The following is an 18,492-nucleotide window of genomic DNA, read 5'->3' on the forward strand; positions in this document are numbered from 1 at the left end:
TGACGTCATCGTGTCACGTGGTGTGACGTCATGTATCACGTGATTTGGAGGCGCACAACCACAGCGACGGCGCGAGGTGGGCCCCCGTTTCTCCACTGCCGTGACGTCATCGTGTCACGTGGTGTGGCATCATCGTGTCACGTGATTTGGAGGCGCACAACCACAGCGACGGCGCAAGGTGGGCCCCCGTTTCTCTACTGTCGTGACGTCATCGTGTCACGTGGTGTGCCGTCATGTATCACGTGATTTGGAGGCGCATAACCACGATGAAGGGCTGAAGTGGTAGCTAAAGTAGTATGCTTCGCATAAAAATAGAAAACATTCCCCTATGCTCCTTGGTTTCGGTGTCCGCTGACTTCCTTTCTCTGGTCTGCATGATAGCGCCATACGCTCTGAGAACTGTGAAGGAGCAGTCTACCAATGCCCGTGTGAGGCCACTACTGCCTGTGCCACACCGGCTGCTCCCGCCGCGCTAAGCTGATTAGCATATTTCCATGAGTTTGTCCTGCATTAAATCCCAATAAAATTGTTCATACTCAGGCCGTTAACAGAGCAGTTGATTTTTATATTAACGCTGTAAGCATCTGTCGTGCACTTACGAACACCAGAAAAGCCGAGAAAAAAGAACAAGAAATGTGCCCCATTAAGGTTTTGTTGCAAAATTAAAGAACAGTACAACGCACGTCAGCCAAAATTCTGGCTACCAAATCCAGCGCCGAGATCAGGATGCGCGTATTTCAACTTAAAACACGGGAAATGCGTCTTCATGTGTATGCAATGAGCAGCCGCCACTCTGGGTGCAGCTCGAGTGCGACTAATGGAAAACTGGTGAACATTTTGAAATAGTCCTTTTACTGCTCTGATAGTCTCTTTGCAGAGGGAAGACGTGCACAAGCCGTCCTGACCAGAAAAAAAAGATGGAGAAGGAATGGTAACAGTAAAGTTTCAACGAAGGTTCTTTGACTTCCTTGCACCAGGGGTGCCCCGTCGGAGGCGGCTTGTTGTCTTGAAGGCTGAAGGTCTAGCAGACAATATTAGGCCACAACAGGAGAATTGCAGGGGATATAAACTGAAGCTTTATGTACATGAATTTACTTATTTACAACAAGTTTAGAAATGAGCACAACAACATGTAACTGGCTAACATTAGGGGAGGCCCCTACTCGGCATAGCCGAAGATGCATTACATCTGACCGCAGCCCAGAACCCCGAAAGCCTGTTTGCAACTACCTCCCCTCCTACTTAGGTAAACATGACGACGAGAGCCAGCAATCGTCATTAACGCTTTATTGGGATCGGCAGAGGCTTACTGATCCCTTCAGTAGCCCCCCCCCCCCCCCGCCCCTCAGCCCCCAATACATTATGTATGTGTCTATACAAAGGGCCACCTGATGGCGCCTCAGTCTCCTGAACCGTCGTAGGTGAGCGAGAAACTTAGGGAGAAAACACAGAGCCCTGCAGAAATTACAAAACTAATCATACTGTTGCCGCCTGTCGAGCGCTTGGCGTATACGCTGAGCGCCAGGTTTCCGCATCCCTCGGTAGATGGCATAGGATTCATGCAGCGACGAACCAATGGGCGAGCGCAAAATCTCCGGGCGTACTAAAAAACTTGGGGGACCACTTAAGCTCCGCCTTCGCGATAGCGTTAATGGGTTAATACCCATACATGCGGAATTGGTCATTCTCTACGTGGTGCAGAGGTTAAGCGATGCGCCACTGCTTTAGACGGCAGGTGCTGCTACCGGTGGAACTTGTGAGACCCACGTTGCTCTTCCCGAGCAACCTCACGCCACCAACCATTAACTTCCACCCACCACGGTGGGAAGTTCACTCACAATGCGGTGGGCATGTTGTGGTGACGGCATAAGGTCACATGACCTTTGATGACGTGACGCTTGACCGGCCCATTTTTCGACCATGGCGGGTTGCGTGAGGCCAAGCAGAATCTTGTGCCCCAGGTTGGCCATAGAGTGGTCACCCGTCCCCGGTCGATTTTTCGCTCACAACGCCGACGACGCCGGATTTTCTGCAGAACAGGAGACTTAATGCCATCGCGTTAGAAGTGCGAGGTGGAGGCAAAGAATGCATATTTACATCTAAAAAAAGCTAACAGTTCCATATGAGTCTCCAGAACCCATACAATTCCTTCCTGAAAATGTACGAACTAGTCCAGCAACAAATCCTCCAAAGTTGCAGCAGTTTATGTCCGAATTGATGCCTGGCGCCAACGGTGTGCGCCACGCTGCGTCAAAAGCGCCCACTTTGCCGTTCTGGGGGGAAAGGATTTGCACCATGCCGCGTGTCTTTGGTCGGTGTGACCGCGCTTTTCTATACTTTATTCGTTTGCAATTTTCACAAATTCCTAGCGCCTCTACAGAGACCGCTGTGCAGGGCGGTTCCTCTAGGGTTATCGGCCTCTGCCTTAGCGTCATCCCTGTACGCCGTGAAGACTCCCGATTTCGTCTGCCGGCTAATGGGAGGGAGAGGGAAATCACTGCCAGAATTTTTACTTTCTTAACCGTGAAGGCCAGCACTGGCTGCGATGTCCCGCACACTGCGAACCAGCATAAGCCGGGGCCCGGGCAACAAGAGAGGAATTATCCGGGAAGGCGCGGGAATCAGTGCTCTCGAGAGTATGGCTCTGAGATCACGTGATCATGTGGGCCTATAGCTGGCCCATGGGCGAATAGGAGCAAATGGCGCGTCATACATCCAGGAGAAAGTGGAAGAAGAAGAAGGCGAAGAGCACCAGCCGCACCGCTCACGGCAAGAAAATTAATGGCCAGCCGCCTAATTGCGTTAAAATTGGTCTGCTTGAAACTGCAGTTGGTATCTTGCCCAGTGCGTGGAGATTGTCAACGTACGGTGTCGGTGACATGCGAGTAAAAGCAGTGAGTGTATGTCTGTTTCTTCTCGGTCCTGCACTCCCTCGTAAAGTGTGTGCATTGATGATGTCCTTTACCCTGCGGCACTCAAGTTGTACCCTTAAAAAGACTGCCACGCGTTCTGTAACGAATGATGCATACTCCTTCATTCATAGGTCAACCGAAGGAAATTTCATATAAGAGAGTAATCACCTGTTTGCAGAGTTACACTGCTAGAGCAAAGCTAAACGGCTTTCTCAAATTTACGTAGTTGCAGAAAGGTTCTTTCGAATCCGGAATCCGAATCCAGGTCCATCGCCTGCAGCGTCGGGGCAGTCGCTCTAGCACCTAATCTAACCGATAGGCTCGAAGCGGAAACGATGTGGGTACAATGTATCCACCCGGCAGAAGCCATACCACTACCGAAGCAAGATCTAGAGCTTCCTCAAGTATTCACAGTTGAAGAGCAGTGCGCCCTGGTCAAGGGTCAAACCTGACACCATCGATCTTCCACAACAGACTGGCAGTCACTGTGCCAAATAATCCAACAAGACCGGCAAGCTATGTAGCAAAGTTGCAAGATGGCGCACTTCTCGCATAGGAGCTATAGAAACGCAGAATAAGGGGAAGTCTAAAGATAACGTCCAGAAGACGTATATCAGGAACCCGGAAACTGTGCTGACGGTCCCGCTGCTCAGCGGCGCTCTCGTCGCATGTAGCGACTTTAACTACCCAAACTCGGCACTGAAGTCTCTATAGGTGGGCTATCAATCCTATCAAGAGGACATCTTCATTCGAACATCTAGAATAGACACTGCAGCGGTGCTGAGCGCCGTGGACGTAAGCGCGAGCGTGCAGACGGTCTCGATCACTGCAGCGAGCTGTCGTGATTTCAAGGTACTGTTGCAAGGCCGGTCGCTGTATGGGCTTTCATGTACCGCTAAATTTACCACCAGAATCTGCTGCGTTTGCATTCAGTGTGCCGAGCAGGTCCCTTTATTTTCTGAAATGCCATGAAGTGAGGGCCTCGAACCGCCCGTAAATGCCGTCGTAGAGAACCATGCGGTTGCGGTTCCGCCAAAAGTCAAAGTTGTTTTTTGAAGAGTTTGGGCGCAGGGCTTCCATTTTTGCCCAGGATCCGCCCTCTGATGTAGTGCAGACACTGCTGAGAAAGGAACGTAAAAACAGCCTTTAAGACTTCTCTTTAATAGCATACCATACCAAAAAAAAATTAATGCACGCACGAGCGAGACGAAAAGGAAACGTTTTAAATTGTAAATTGTTGGCACGAACATCCCGAACTGACGCATGGGCTAGAGGGACGCCGTAGTAGAGGGCTCCGGATTAATTTAGACACCACATGATGTTCTTCAAAACAGGGAAAGGCACAGCGCAACTTAAACACGATGAAAGACGTAAACAGGCACATGGCTTCCTACTCCCTTCCTGCTGTCTCCTGTCTCAGTTGCGCTTTGCCTTTAGCATCCGATTAGCTGAACAGAGTAGTTTTTTGGTGTTCCTTAAACTGTTCTCACACTTCGTCTCAAAGATAAGAAGACAAAGACGGGGGAACGCAGTAATGATACACAGTATTGAATATTACGGTCCATTTCTAATCAATTCTTGCAGTTTTAGAGAACCGAGCCACAAGATCGTTAAACGATCCAGTGACGTCCGCTCGCGCCACTGTCGTCGTATCGCTCAGTGCCTTCTCCTGTACCGCCACCCTGCCTCGGAGAACCGCTCTCGGTCATTATGCTTGCGCACGAGGAGGCTATCGACTGAAACAACGAATCTGCTGTGTGTTTTAGATCTTGCAACTGCAACAAACGAGCCATCATCATTGGGCGTACAGAGGCAATCCGAAACGCTTTATCTTTTCATGGTATCGGCGTGATGAACGGAGAGACAGTGTACGGTGCAGCACTCACCGTTCCTCACCGGGCAAATGACAATAGAGCTGTTTGTTGAGAAAGAGTTATTTCCATATAACGATCTCGGCGTCAAGCGTACCGTGACTCTTAAAGCGAATCAATGACTTGCCGACTAAGCACACAGGATCGCGCAGAATGTGGGCCTCCGTCAGGACCGTTCCCTTTCACTTATCATTCCACGGCGTCCACGTTTGTGTGAGCACCGCCAGCAGTAAGCCGCAAAGGCAACCAGGGAAGAAAGTCTACATTCTTTGTTTTTTGCGCAATACCTAATACATACAGCCGAGAACGGCCGAGAACGTTATCGACGTCATGATCGCGCAAAGCTAAGCGATACGGGTCATGTATAATTGATCCGCTCCATTTTCCCGAAAGTCACTGCGTCGTTCATGCAGGCCCGGGAGAGAAACGAATCCGGCAAATGAAAGGAGATAACTGAAGTGTGTGAGGGGTGAGACATCTTGCATCTGTCTAGAAACGGCAGTGAACGAGACGCTTAAACTGGGTTAGGCGGGTACTCTGCCTCATTGTTTTCGCACGTGTTTACTTCCCGGTGATTGTCGCAATCGCCATTTCGTTCAAAGAGCGCGCACACTTCGAGAGTACCCCAGGCCAGTGAGCTGCAAGTGAAAATGCTTCAGGGCAGCCCTAACTGCGACTGACGTGCTCGCTGTGTGCGATGTTGTAATTGTGATCGCGACACCGCGCCTGCCCTCCCCTCTCTGCAAGCGTTGAGAGGGCTACCGCGACAAAGCATGGGGAACTCCTGCGTGACGTCGACGACCCGAGTCACACCCGAGGTAGTGGTGCGGTCCTGGAAGCATGCCGCCGCCGGAGACAGGCAGCAGCGTCTCGGATGGGAAGTCGGACCTGACCCGCTGCCAGAGCGCATGACCGATGAGGTCAGTTTTGCCCTTTCGTAGCCGCGGTTTCATTGGCTAGCACTGGCGTTAGATCGGAACAAAGGCTAAGTGATTGTAAACGTGAGGTCTGAACGTCTAGGACTGTTTACCTGACGGCTTAATAGCCACATCAAGGCGCAGTTATGTAGCTTGCAATGAAAACATAGCGAATTCACGAGCAGGTATAGATGAAAATACCTACCAACGGCAGTTCGAGAGTCCTGAAATGTACGAGAGTCATGCTCTTGGTGGAAGCATATGAGGCGAACGCACCTCCAAGCACGCGAGGAGGAAAACGTAGGCAGTCGTCACGGCAGTTTCTGTGGTCAGCTGGGATCATGGCCATCGTGCTCAGAGACTCGCAGTTGTCCATAGCACAACAATTCACTTGCGCCTGTGACTTGATGCAATTGATCGCATCTTGAGAAGTCATATGCGTCAAATTTGCTCTGAACTTTCAGCTACTACTTAGTCAAAGACACCTGACAGCAAACAGCCGTGTCCGTTAGTGGGGCTGTAGTGGACAGTGTCAGTCAGCAATATGAGCTAGTATGGCCAAACGCGACGCCAACGCCAGAAGTAGCCACCGCCATGGAGGCAAAAAAACTGAGGAGGGAGCGGCCGGCGACAATCTTGAAACCTAGTCTTAACAAGTAAAGATATAGTAAAAAAAAGAGAGTGTGTCCCCCCCCCCCCCGTGATCACACCACGTGATAGCGTGCGGTAAAATCTAGCCCCGCTGAGCGCGCGCATGCGCAGATTAGCGCGGCAGACTGACTGTAGATCAACCTCCTTGCTGTAGACGCCCCCGCCGCGGGTCGCACATACGCGCGCACTAAAACCTACCAGAATCAAAACATAAAGGACAGACTCGAAGAGCGAAAAACTGAGGGAGAAAACGGCTTCGTAAACACTCGGCTTGCGAACGCTGGCCGCGTGACGTCACGCTCCCTCCTTAGTTTTTTTTCCTCCATGGCCACCGCAGCCATACCGACTCTCATGCAGGGGCACATTAATGGCCACTCTTGGTGAGTGCTTAGACAGGTACGTATTCCTGGTAGCTCAATGCATTTATACGTCGTACAACAAACTTCCTAAGCATCCCAATGCAGTTTCTGCAAAAAACATTTCTCCCCACGTAGCTCCGAGCATTAGAATAATGTAATAAGATATGCTCAATACAATCAGCATTTACTGAGAGCAATAAATACATGGAGTTGTCCTTAATGTCAGTGCAGTGTAAGCTAGAGCTCTCTAAGGCGGAATGGTCATGTGTAAGGGGTTTAATGGGCGACGTGACACACGCTTCATGAGTCCCAGGCACCTGTCACTATAATACAGACCTTATTTGCCCTCATATCTGCATGGCGGGCGGCAGGACGCTTACGCGTGGCAACGGTGTACCCCGCGGGCTGCCATACTCCTGCGGGATACAAATTGAGGGCTGCCCACGGCCTAAAACTGTACAATGCATGATTTTGATTGGGCAGCTCATCCCGCTTCTCAATAGATGCGCCGAAGTGCGCTGCCACGCCTTGTGGTGGGGATCATTAGAGGCTTTTACCATAGCGGAGACGTACTATGTCGATACAATTCAAGAATGAAGCGGCAGATGCCCCTCAAAGGAGGACATCCAGCCAATGGCGTCGACCTATTTTTATGACGCTGCGGTTAATCCGATTATAAGCCGCACCTGCGATTTCATATGCTAGCAAGTCCAAGGCGGTCGCGATCAAGCGGGAGTATTGGTCGACGCCATTGGCTAGAGAGACTCCTTTGTTGGGCACTGGGCACTTCGTTCTTTAGTTGCGTCCGACATATAGTCGGATACAAGTCAAGAAAAAAAACGGCTTTTCCCCGTCAGAGGACCCCCTTCCAGCCAATGGCGTCGGCCGATTCTCATGAACCTGCTAGCGTGACAATGCAGAGAGCGGCAGATGAAAGGGGATAGTACCCTCCCTGCATTCTCTGGGACAATTACACCTCTGCATTGTCGTGCCACTCCAGCTAGTAGATTCATCAGAATCGGAGAGAAATTTGCCGCTTCGTACTTATGTCCGACTACGGTAGCATACGAATTCCCCTTAAAGGAGGCCCTCCAGCCAATTTGCCGCTTCGAAGGGAATTCGTATCGGACCATAGCCGGATACAACTTATGAACGAAGCGTCAAATTCCCCTCAAAGGAGCCCATCGAGCCGATGATTCAGACCTTCTTGGGCGTGCTAGCGTGAAATCGCATGGGGTAGCAGATGAATTGGGTATAACTACGGCTAATCGGATTAACCGTGCACCATGGCGTCATGAACAACATTTACTGGAGGGCCACCTTTGAGGGGCATCTGCGGCTTCGTTCTGGAGTTGTATCCGACTATAGCATACACGAATATCGGTTCACCGGACGTCGGCGGCGCACACGCAGTGGCCCACCTGGCCGCCCCTCTACTACTGCGCATGCGCAGTCGACGACGCCACGAGAATCGGTCGACGTCATTGGCGGAGGGCCTCCTGTGAGGGGTATTTACCGCTTTTTTTCTTGAGTATCCGCCTATAGCTCAGACGCGCAGTGGCATGGATGGGGTCAGGCGGCGCCTCTGTTCGAGACTTTTAGCATAGCGGAGGCGTACTAGCGCAGACGCGCCTACGTTAGTACATCTCCGCTATGCTAAAGGTCCCAAATAGAGGGCCCGTCTCGCCCCACTCATGCCATTGCGCAGCCGCCACGGTGGCTCAGTGGTTATGGCGCTCAGCCGCTGACCCGAAAGACGCGGGTTCCAACCCGGCCGCGGCGGTGCGTCACATTTCGATGGAGGCGAAATTCTAGAGGCCCGTGTACTACGCGATGTCAGTGCGTGTTCAAGAACCCCAGGTAGCCGGAATTTCCGCAGCACTTCACTATGGTGTCCCTAATGGCCTGAGTCGCTTTTTAGGGCGTTAAACCCCCTAAGCCATAAACCATCATACCACTGCGCGTGCGCAGGAGGTGTCCGCTAAACCGGTATGCGCATATATCGCTTCACCGTAAGCCACTGAGCAATCGCACCCCTATCACTGCGCGTGCGCAGGGGACGTCCGGTAAACCGGCATACGTCTACGCTATAGTAGGATACAACTTATAGCAGCTCTGAAAGGGGCGCTAATAAAGTTGCTGTATGCCTGTAATGTTAACCCATTATTGCCCACTGTTGCATATATGCAACGCGCAGTTTATCAACCCACAAAAGATTCATATGGCGAGGTTCCGGCAAAAAGTTGACGTTAGTCTTCCAATTAGGTGTTTATCTATCTCAGCAGTTCATGATTTCGCCACTGGGGGCAGCGTTGTGCCCAGAAAAGTTCATTCAAAATGGCGTCCCCCATGGCTCTCGGAAGCGCCGGCGAGCAGGTACGTTTATATTTCAAATAACTAATAAAATCTTTCAGTCAAGAACCCTACATTGCTTACCTGTAAAGCACAGGTGCTCATTATTTGTGTCGCATGCGATGTTTCGTCTTTCTGGCATTAGATGAGGTTAAATATTTTCTGTTTATGCCATGTTGCACATGTGCAACGGCGGGCAGTAGTGTCCCACTGAACCACGGTTGCATATATGCAACATGGCTGCTTTCTTCACATTAGCAGCGCGATGATCTCATTTTGTTGTGTAAAAGACATATTCTGTGCATTTTTCGTGCTTCACAGTAATTTAAAGTTTATTTTAATCAAATCTGCAGGCTGCCATCACGCCTTCTATGTTCTATGGGTTACCGAGAACGCGACGAAAGCGTTTCCTTGGAAATGACAACCTGATTCGTCACATCGATTGCAACCAGAGTGACATATCCGATGAAAGCAGTAGCGATGAAGCGGATGAGGCAACCTTTGACCGTAGCAGTGACGAAGAAATTGTTTCTTCCGAGTACGAGGATGAGGTGCTGGCGCCGACAACAGGCTTGAAAGCAGCATATGCAAAGAAGCGCTACACGTGGAAGAAGACATCATTTCAACAGCCTGGAACCTGCTTCAAAAATGACTTCCCTTTGCCTCCGTCTGAGCCTCTCACAGCAAAGCAGCTTTTTGACTTGTTTGTATCTAGAACGATGCTGACACATGTCGTTGAAGAAACAAACAAGTACTACTTACAAAAAAATGGAACTTCTCTGAACATGACACTTGAGGAACTCACATCTGTGCTCGGAATGTTTTTCCGCATGGGCCTAGTGGACATGCACAGAGTGCGTGCATACTGGGAACAAGGAAGCAAATATGAGCTTGTGGCACAAATCATGTCCCGGAACCGATTCGAGAAAATCACGAGTCACTTGCACTTCGTTGACAATGATGCTGCAACAGAAGCGACGATGGAAGACAAATGCTGGAAAGTGCGCCCCTGGCTTTCAGAGTTGCGTGAAAACATGTTGAAAATTACGCAGGAAAACAAGTCTTGTGTTGATGAGGTTCTGATCCCTTTCCGCGGGAGGTCGCCTATACGGCAGTACCTGCCAAATAAGCCAAAGTGCAAGTGGGGACTCAAGCTTTGGGCCCGAGCAGGAGAGTCCGGGCTTTGCTATGACTTTGACGTGTATCCAGCATGTAGCAAGGGTTTTTATGGAGATCAAGGTGGTTATGAACTTCGTCTTGGAGCAGGAGTTGTGATCCAGCTATGTTCAAGTCTCCCTGACCGCGACAACAACCTCATTGTTGCTGATAACTTTTTTTCGGGTCCTCACCTGGTAAGCGAGCTAACGCGCAGAAAAATTTCGTACATCGGCACTGTGAGAGAGAATAGACTACAATCGTGCAAGCTGATGAACGAAAAAGAAATGAAAAAGAAAGGCAGTGGCACACTTGACTTCTGCGTTGCATCATGCGGCGATCAAGACATCGTTGCCGTGAAGTGGTTCGACAACAGGTCAGTGACGCTCGTCTCCAATTGTATTGGCGTTGAACCAACAACAAGCGTAAAAAGGTGGGACAAGACGCAAAAGTCACACATTACTGTTGAGTGCCCCGCTATTGTGCCTCAGTACAATATGTCAATGGGCGGCGTTGACCTTCTAGACAAGATGTGCTACAGTTATCGCTTTCCGATGCGGGCAAAGCGTTGGTACATGTACAGCCTCCCTGATTTTTAATAATATAGCGCGAGCGTCGACCGAACTGCTGGTCAGCGCCTTATAACGGCGATAAGCGTGCAACAAGGCGAGAGTTCGCGCACGCGCACGAAGGCAGAGCGTCGTCTGCTAGGCTGTTCCAAGCACGAGGACACACGCCCTGCCGCAATATCAGTTCGCAAGATCCCGCCAAGCCGTAAAGCGCATGCGCATTATTAATATGTGAGACTGCATGAGACATGATTTCTTTCTCTCTTTTTTTTTTGTTTGCCTATTACGGGAGGTCAGCCTGGCGATGCAAAGTGATAAGAAAAAATAAAAGTAAAGAAATATAGCAGCACATTGAAACCATTGCCTGGATCGCGATAAGCGGGGTTCCAACCAGCTCTTTAATGAGCCTTGCAGTGTCTCGACGGTATAAAAAGGCACCGCAGCTCTCAAACGCCCACTTCGGCGGAGAATGCCTCCACGCGTGCCACTGGAACAACGCCACCGCGTCATCGCAATGTCGCTTTGCGGGAAGTCTCAGAATGAAATTGCTAAGAGCGTTGGAGTCACTCAGGCTACCGTAAGCAGAATAGTTCAGGCTTATCGCGACGAAGGGCGCATTTGTGACGCTCCTCGACATTTGAAGCGCAAGACAACGGAAGAAGAGGACCATGCCATTGTTGCTGCGGCTTGTGTAGCGCCCTTCATGACTGCTGGCCAATTGAAGCAGGTTGCTGGAGTGGACGTGAGTGATAACTTGGTGCGTACCCGACTTCGAGAAGCAGGTCTTCGCAATCGAGTTGCGGTGCAGAAGCCGAAGCTTTCGGCGACTAACAAGGAGAAAAGGCTACAGTTTGCACGCGACCATATTGAATGGACCGTGGAGGACTGGGAAAATGTTGTCTTCACAGACGAGTCCACGGTTTGCACAAAATGGAGCCAGCAACAGAAAGTTTACCGGCCAGACCTCATGAGGTTGGTGATTTATCATTGTTCATTTTTTCGATTTGGCTATGTTTGGCTTAAACCTGCGAAAGTATATGGCATTTGCTTCCCGGGGTGACATGTGATTATCAATGTCAGCTATCACTGTTCAAGAAATAGATGATGCAGCACAGGCGGGTAAAATGGTTCCTAAATAGAATTACTTATACTTGGTTAAATTTAAAAGATGTTTGCTGAGATTGTGGATGGATTATACTTCCATGTGAAGAGGGGGTGTATTGTCGCTGTAATATTTTCATTACGTGTCGTTTAATATTGTCTAGGAGTCATTGACACACTTTATGTTGTGTATAAAATTTTCTTCCACTGTTGCAGGTATGATCCACACTATGTTCAGAAGGTCAAGTCTAGTGGCAGGACGAGCGTAAACATTTGGGGCGTAATAACTAAGAACGGCCTTGGCCCGCTCCGTCGTATATCGGGCCGCTTCTGTGCTGAAGCATACCTGGAAATTATTGATCAGGAGCTTCTTCCCCATCTTCTGGACGGCCCTTTCACGGATGGTTGCTTCTACCTACAGCATGACCTCTCACCGGTGCATGCTGCACGCGCCGTGAAGGAACATTTGGAACAACTAGGCATCATGACGTTGTCTTGGCCTCCCCAGGGAGCGGACCTGAATATAATTGAAAATGTTTGGGGTATCCTCAAGTCCAACTTGTCAAAGATGAGTCTCCACGATGCATCGGCAGACGGCTTGTGGGAAGCCGTGAAGAGTGCATGGGATGCCCTTAAGGATGACGTGGACCTTGTACCCGCACTCTTCGACTCCCTGCCCAGGCGCATCGCGGGTGTTGCTCAGTCCGGAGGCGAGTTTCAGCGCTATTAACTTATATGTATGATGTGTGAGAGCCTTGAGACAAGGCCCTGTTTCAGTTCTAAAATGCACCAAGGAAATAAAGGTTATTTGATGAAAATACACAGAAGTGTTCTACATTCGCGGATACATGCAGCTGTGTCTTACTACCCCTTCCTCTCCTGAAAGAACGAGCTTATACACCCCACGCTTCTCAATGCATTCATCGCTCCTAACGTGGCGACTGCCATTTCCAGCTCAGGTGACGCATGCTGAAAGCGGCAACCTTCTTGCAGAAAAAAAAGGAGACGCAACCATTCGTGGCTCCGTGGTTTTGCTTAAGTAGTTCAGGAGTGAGCGGGTAAATTTTACAGAATTGAGACAACAAAAAAAGACAGCATAAGTGGGCCTTGGTCCAGAGCCACAAAAACCGAAAAATGATAACTCGCAAGGAGGCATTCTCCGCCGAAGTGGGCGTTTGAGAGCTGCGGTGCCTTTTTATACCGTCGAGACACTGCAATAAGGCTCATTAAAGAGCTGGTTGGAACCCCGCTTATCGCGATCCAGGCAATGGTTTCAATGTGCTGCTATATTTCTTTACTTTTATTTTTTCTTATCACTTTGCATCGCCAGGCTGGCCTCCCGTAATAGGCAAACAAAAAAAAGAGAGAGAAAGAAATCATGTCTCATGCAGTCTCACATATTAATAATGCGCATGCGCTTTACGGCTTGGCGGGATCTTGCGAACTGATATTGCGGCAGGGCGTGTGTCCTCGTGCTTGGAACAGCCTAGCAGACGACGCTCTGCCTTCGTGCGCGTGCGCGAACTCTCGCCTTGTTGCACGCTTATCGCCGTTATAAGGCGCTGACCAGCAGTTCGGTCGACGCTCGCGCTATATTATTAAAAATCAGGGAGGCTGTACATATTCTGGCACACTGTAAAAATGGCTGCAGTGAATTCATGGTTTCTGCATAAACGTCATGCCCAACAGCAAGGCAACAGGACAATGCCTTAGCGTACTTTTCTCTCCGAGCTTGCGACTGGATTGGTACTTTACAGAAAAAGGGCACCAGGACGACCATCTGAGAACAATCTTCCAGTCATAAGGAAGGTCTTCAGTGCAATTCCCCGAGACGTGAGGAAAGACGGAACAGAGCATTGGCCTATTTGGAACGAGCGCAGAAACAGGTGTAAGGCATGCAACGGGGGATACACCTTCATTTCTTGTGCCAAGTGCCAGATGTACCTCTGCCTCAATAATGCCCGAAATTGTTTTACCCATTTCCACCAGGCTTAATCCAACCACCGACAAGCCCGTTCTAACCATTGTGCCACTGCCTGGCTTCTTGCAGTGGAAAAAAAACCTTGTAAATGCAGCTATGGTTTAGCTCCCCTTGTGTGTTCTGTTTCATTACTGCCCAGTGTTGCATATATGCAACAAGCTGTAGTTCCTAATAAAAAATTATTCTTGAATATTTTTATGGTGTTTGTGTCGCTATTTGTGTTCTAAATGCAGGTAAACAACTTGTTTTCCAGCTTTCCTTGCGTTTTCTAGAACTGGGAATTATTGGGTTAAAGCACGCCGCTTCATAGATATTGTCCACGAAAAACTTTTTTGATGCGCTTTTTAGAAGCTGAGTTATCTGTAGCTAAAACTTGAATTCTTCGCATCTTTCCTCCTCCTCTCGTCACTTTTTGCACACTGGAAGGTCGGCGCTCCTCTGCTGGCCCATCTCCTGGGGCAGAGCTTCCTGGCCCGCCGGAGCTACGCGGCTTATTGGCCGCGGCCATGGTAGCTGCCTGACGTCTGAAAGAATGTCATCTCTCAACTTGTATAGGCAGGCGCGAGCATGAAAAAGTTGCCGGGAAGGGCTCGCCAACTTTCGCACGGGATTGTGGGTCCCCTGCTGCATGTAGAAGTGTACTATTTGGCTCAGGTGTTCATGACAACCAATTTCAGAGAGTGAGTGAGTTGATGGGCTCTTTTCGGGAGGTGGTTCAGAGCCCCTTTAAGAACAAAGCGGTTATTCCCCCGTCAGAGGACTTCCTTCCAACCTGATTCTCATGACCCTGCTTGCGTGAAAATTCAGGGAGTGGTAAATGAGAGAGGATCCCAACAAGCACAAGACCTCCCCATGTGCGCCTAGAAAGGATGGAATGTCCCAGTCCCAGTACGACGTTTCTCAAACGTTTCCAGACCATAGAGGCAAGACATAGAAACACAAGCAAAAAGGCAGTGCTCCCACTAAAGGTCTAGAAACGTTTTTTCTGCAGTTTTAAGCAGCAACAAAAGCGAGTTAATGGATTTTGGTCCCAGAAAGGTAACTGGGCATAACGTTTTGGGACCAATGATTTTCAACAAGAGACAAAAATCGACTGCTCGCGTTCTTTTCTCTCTCCCTCGCGCCACAAGCTGCGGCGAGAGGAGGTTTTGTTCTTGCACGCGTCGTTTTGAGAGATGAAACGGCAGTTTCATTCGAACAGCCGAAGGAAGCAGTTAGCCCCGCATCTCTCTCGGCGCATGCGTTTCTTGCACGTGGGCCGTCGGCTCCATGCAGCAGGCAGGTGGCGGCGGTCTCCATTTTCATCGCACCGCCGTAAGCGGCCGGTCACCAACTTTCCCGTCTTCTAGCGTTTCCCCTGCTGCCGTCCAACTGCAACATTGTGTGGTGGCCCCTCCAGGCATCTCCGGCTATCGGCGCCTGCGCCGCTGTCTAGCAGAAGTGCAGTAATGGCCTCCCGTCGCTCGCCCGGCTTCCTCGCTGGACGGAAGCCATTTTGCGCGTTGTTATTCGCGCTGCCTCAGCCGTTCGAGCACAAGCCCCAGCGCGCGGCAGTTCTTGCTCTTATCACTACGGCAACTGGGCTGTCGTGGACTTCGTAGCTACGGATTCACGGCAGTTTTCCCGCGCATCTCGGCGTGCCCATACCATTCCTTTCGGAACTGATGCAGCGGCGGCGCATCGCAAGTCCTTTGCGCAGCTTGACGGCCCTACTGATGCCGCTGTTCGAGGCGGCGGAGTTCGTGGCAATAGGCGACTCCTCATACGCACCTACATTCCTCAGCGCCTGCGACGACTGCAGCGCGTTGGTGGTGGAAGCGTGGCTCTCAACTACGGTCATAGGCGGGAAGGACCTTCGGAGACCCACCACTCTCTTTCTGCGAGTGCCCATGGATTATCCTGCTCTACCTACTTCGCCACCGCCCAGCCATCCTGTCGCAGCGGTGTAGTTTGTGCAGTGTTCGCGTGGCTATACTGACTCTCCCGCACCGGATTAATCGTGCCTTGATCTCGACTCTCACGCCGGACTGTTCCGCATGCGCGGTCTGCCGCACCATGGATGCAGCGCGCCACTGCACCAGCCTCGAGACGTCCCCCCTCCCGCCTAGCTTCAAGCAGTCTTATCCCCACACTTAGTCACAAGAAAATAAAACTCCCAGGATCGTTACGAGGGTGTAACGCGTATGTTTGAGCGTTCGCTGTGCTATGAGAAGGCGCAGGACAGAAGGCTGCGTTTAATTTATGGTTTCAGCTGTTGCAGCCTCCTATTTCATCCCTGGGTTTCTGTAGGCAAAGTTGTAAAGGTATGTTGGTTTATTTTATTTATTTATTTAAACATACTGCAGGGCCTTTTCGCACTTTTTTTATTTTCGCCTGGTAGAACTATTTTTTTTTCTGTTTTGATAACATGTCGCTGAAGCTTGTTCCGAGAGAGGGGGGTTTCAATTTGAAGAAAATCCATGACCTGAAACTGCGTGTCTGCAGCGTACGCTCATCTCGCCTTTTGTTTTGTCATCCAAGTTGCTCTTTGCGTACGTTTGCTTTTGCGTGTGCATATCTGCTTTTGTAGCCCTTAGAATACTTGTTTAAGGTGCATCAACTTCCAGTCCATGTTCTGTTTTACTCCTTCAGTTTGCAGATTTCTCAGAGCTAGAGAAAAAGTGGCCATCATAGCACTACGGCATGGCGCCGTAGTGCTTGTACAAATTGTGTATTAAAAGGTGCCTACGTTTGCGTCTGCTGTTTGTATTCATTCAAATTTGCGCCGTTGACCGGAAGTTTTGTTCAGCACGGACTTTCAATTCGTCTGTATTGTTTTTCTTTGACTTGCATTTTGATTGTGGTGGTGTATAGTGCTGTCGCCGGTATGGACAATAGGCTACAAGTCCGTGCTAAGAGTACGGCTAGTAAACTGAAATGACTTCTGTGTGGTGCTGCTATTTGTTCTTATATATGGGCAAGATGGGGTGACTTTTTGAATTCATATTTCCTTTGTGTGTAAAATGCCAGGACATTTCACAGTGCGAAACGGCCGAGCCAGCACGTATTCACACAAGTTGACAGGTGAATTACATCACCTGTAAAGTAAGTATGCACCTGAAATTTGGCAGATATGTGCGCTTGGATGCCTGCAGGCTGCATGAAAAAGGAGGAATAATTTTATTGAACCAGAGCCGAGAAATCGAGCATTAACCTTTTGGGGCTTTCCATGGGACGCACAACTTTTTGGACATCGCTAGTTGTGGGGACGTTTTTTGGATGTGTTCGGGAAAAATGAGCACCTCCTGGGGAGATTCCAAATGTCCCGATGGGTTATTTTTGGGAGATTTTGAGGAGGTTTTGTGTTTGTTGGGATAGTCCCCTGCCCCCATAGTCGGGGATAGTCGCCTCACTGCACTGTCACGCTAGCAGGGTCATGAGAATCGACTGATGCTATTGGCTGGATGGGGGCGCTTTGTTGGGGAAAAGCCGCTTGGTTCTCGAGTTGTATCCGATTATAGTATGTCTCTGCTATGCAGAATCTAATGACTATTTTTAGATTTACCGGACAAAAAAATGGCCTGGCTTAGCTTATGGTTAAGCCTAGGATGCGAAGCATACCGCCGGCGGAGGCTGCGCGTCCGCAAGCGAGCGCACGAGTTGAGCCCCAGCTTTCACAGCTGTTGTGACGTCAGCGCCCCTAGCGGAAGGAGCGGGAGTTAGGCCGCCGGTGGAGGCTGCGCGTCCGCACGAGTTGAGCCCCAGCTTTCACAGCTGTTGTGACGTCATATCACGTGGTGCGCCGATGTAGGTCAAGTGGTAGCTACGCGGCCGCGCGCGGCGCAGCAAGGAAAAGCTCGGTTGTGCGGCTAGTATGCTTCGCATAATTGTCTCGCTCGTGTGACCGTGACGTGATGCGAACACCATGTTGCTGCGCGCCCTGCTTGCTATAGCATAAGCGCTCTGTGCAATTAAGTCACATGACTAAAGTATATATGTGCTACACGACCCATGCATCACCTGTAAATGCCGGTCTTAGTAGATGCTTCGCTGAAAGCCTCCTGCGGCAACCGCTGGAAACAGGGGCGTGGCGCTTTCCCATCGCCATGCATTTTATTTTACATTTGTATGGGTGCGTGTTTGCTATTTCTGCAGCGACAAGCGCGCATAAAAGGAATGAAACTGTTCGACATCGGACGTGTGTCTGACGTCGTAGCTATCTGGGCCCACCCATTCGCCCACACCCCATATGCTTGCCGTGGACAAATGCCACAAAGCCTGCAGCTACGACCTGAAGCTGGCCAAGGGTGCATCCATCGCCTTTTTAAAGGGATACTAAGGTTAAGCACAAGTTGGCCTGTATTGATAGCGTACTGCATTCGAATCACAGAGAGATCACTCTCACTGAAAATGGAGCTTTTATAAGACAGAAAAGACCATGAAACGAAATGCGGGGGTCGCTATGCACCACCGGCCGATTTTGCGCGCATCGGCATCAATTTTTGGGCACATGTCCCAGAGGCAACGCTACACTGCCATTCACTTCGAACCAGTGGCAACCCGCACTTTTCAGCATGAACGTCACAAGTCGACGGGGAAGGTTTAAAATCCCATTTTCTTGACAGCAAAGGCATGGCTACCGTGG

This window comes from Amblyomma mixtum, chromosome 5, assembly GCF_055824585.1.
Source record: "Amblyomma mixtum isolate Tamu chromosome 5, ASM5582458v1, whole genome shotgun sequence".
NCBI lineage: Eukaryota > Metazoa > Arthropoda > Arachnida > Ixodida > Ixodidae > Amblyomma > Amblyomma mixtum.